Source organism: Tiliqua scincoides, chromosome 14 (assembly GCF_035046505.1).
Source record: "Tiliqua scincoides isolate rTilSci1 chromosome 14, rTilSci1.hap2, whole genome shotgun sequence".
NCBI classification, from domain to species: Eukaryota; Metazoa; Chordata; class Lepidosauria; order Squamata; family Scincidae; genus Tiliqua; species Tiliqua scincoides.
The window spans coordinates 9,002,580-9,005,079 of record NC_089834.1 but is presented as its reverse complement, the minus strand read 5'-3'; the positions used below and the strand labels follow the sequence as shown (position 1 = coordinate 9,005,079).

The 2,500-nt window shown below is 47.8% G+C and overlaps 1 protein-coding gene across 1 annotated transcript in view; it reads right to left on the bottom strand.

Annotated features, from left to right (window-relative positions):
* Positions 1–232, bottom strand: part of LOC136634510 (somatomedin-B and thrombospondin type-1 domain-containing protein-like) — a 19,208-nt gene extending 18,976 nt beyond the window's left edge. The window contains exon 1 of the mRNA XM_066610032.1: positions 1–232. This exon is cut by the window's left edge and continues 407 nt beyond it. The gene's annotated coding sequence lies outside the window, so the exon portion shown is untranslated.
* Between the last annotated feature and the right edge of the window lie 2,268 nt (positions 233–2,500).

The following is a 2,500-nucleotide window of genomic DNA, read 5'->3' as shown; positions in this document are numbered from 1 at the left end:
TTCTGTGGGGGAAGCTGACACCTGAGCACAGCATCAGAGGAACAGGTGTCTAGAGGCAGAAGTGATGGGATGGTCCCCTCAATTTTCTTTGCATCCAACCAGCTGACAACACAACAGGAGAGGCACAAACCTCTCCAAGAGGCCAGGATTGGCACACTCATCAGTGACCGAGCATTGCCATCAGGTTCATTGACAACGTCTCTGCTAGCGGCAGAGAATTCCCCAATGGCAGCAAGAGGTACGACTGTTAAGCCAGACTCCTAATGGACTGTCTTTTTATGCAAGGAAGGAACCAAACGCCACCAGCCACTGCTGTGCAGTCCCCAGTGCACACAAGGGGATTGGCTGGACATGAAAAAAGTCGTGTCCCCCCCCCACTCTGTTCCAACTCCTGCCCCCCTCCCATTTCTAGTGCAGTGTAAAGGTTCCTCCTGGGTCTTAAAACCAGTTTGGTCTGGTCTCAGTTCTCTCTGCAGTTGGGAGGAAAAGTAATTATAAAAAAAAGAAAGAAAAGAAACCAGCAAGAGACACCCCACACAATGGATTTGGCAGTGGGCAAGGCTGCCTTTGAAGACTGTTTGGGAACATTCATTGCTGGGAATGTTTTTTGGGAACAAACATACAATTGGGGCAAGGAAAATACCCCTGATGACATCCCTACCCCTTGTTAGACACATCCACTAAGACTGTACAACAACAAAAATCATTTGTACATTTCTTCTTGCTTAATGTGAAGATCCTGCTCACGTCATTCCTAACACTTGGTTGGGGGGATGCAATAGCTTGAAAAAAGATGCATTAACATTGAAAATTAAGAATATCCCAGATAAACACAAAGTAAAAGGTACACTGAGCTCAAGCCTGTGCATGTTTACTTATGATTATGCCCTGTTGTGTTCAACATGCCCAGGTCAATGTGTATAGGATTTTAGCCCGCGAAACATGAGCTACATGCCATCTCTCAGGCAGTGCTTGGGAAAGGCGATGACCTAGACATTAGCATATGCCCTTAGGCAAGTTTCTCAGTTTGCTTCCTGATGAGCCTGATGATTCAAATAAGATCCTTAGGGGGGGAAAGCTTCAAAGGAAGCACCTGAGCTCCCCCTTGACTATGCCACTGATTGCATTGGGAAGAACAGAGAAATTGTTAGCCTGATCTTGTCTGATCTTGGAAGCTAAGCAGGGTCAGGCCTGGTTAGTACTTGGATAGGAGACCGCCTGGGAATACCAGGTGCTGTAGGCTTCTACCATAGTCTTTCGAGACTGAAGGTTGCCAACCAACCATTTGGGTCCAAGCACATTGCAAGGGAGTCCAAGGTGTTGCCACAGTTGGGTCCTGGTGAGACAGGTGCACCACAGCGGAGGCAGGGGCAACTGGCGCCCGCACACACTTTCCAAAGCATGGGCAGAGATAACTGTTACAGCCTTCGGGTCTTCAAGGTCCCCCAAAATCGAGTGCTGCCATTGGAAGTACAGCAGTCACATTTAGAATCCTGATCAGCTTGGGACCAGGGGCCTTGAAGGCAGTGGCGCCACTAGGATTTGCGTCACCTGGTGCAAAAGTCCAGCGCATCACCCCCCACGATGGACCTCCTCCCATTCAATGGGCATGGCAACATCCTGGACAGTGGGTGACAAACCATCACCCCACCCCACTGGTTTTAGGGCTATAACTTTTGGTAGAATAGAGATATTTCAACACGGTTTGTTTCTCTGCATTCTACATGAAACTACGCATCAAATGATATATAACATGATGGTACTATTCAAAAATACCAAGATTTTAAAGTTTGGTCAGTAGTAGTGTCATACACACAGACACCCGAGCATGTCACCCAGTGTGGCCTGCATCCCCCTAGCGACACCACTACCTGAAGGACCACCTTATCCACTACAAACTGGATCTTCAGAGCCTCCCCACCACCACCACCATGAGAGAGCCTTCAGTTTCTGAAGTGAGGTGGGTGGAGATTCCTTGCCTTAAGAGCTCCCCAGTGCGAAACCTGACAGCATTGCTAGGTAGGGCTGGAAAGATCCCTGAAATCTGGGAGACTCTCTGCAAGTCAGTGCTGACTTAAAGGAACTGATGGTCTGACTCAGTTGGCAGGTCCATCTCCCATAGTTTCAATGGGGCTGCACTGGGACAGAAAAACAATGAAAAGCACCACAGAACTGGTATCAGAACTGGTATCAGACACACAGAACTGTGTGATACACAGAACTGCTATCACAGAAGCATCAAGAAACTGGCTGTTTCTTGGCATTAATTGCTAGTTAAATACAAGTAACAGGCGACCACATTCCTGGGCCCCACTGCACACATCGCTCCATCGCCATAGGAAAGCCATTTTTAAAGCGGCATTTACGGGAGCACTCGAACTGCTGCCCACGAGACCTTTCCAAAAAGTCTGCCTGGATCTTAGATTTTATATGTACCAATTAGAGATTCTCCACGAATCTTGGCATTCATGAAAAAAACTGCATTTCAGGGCTTTCCAAC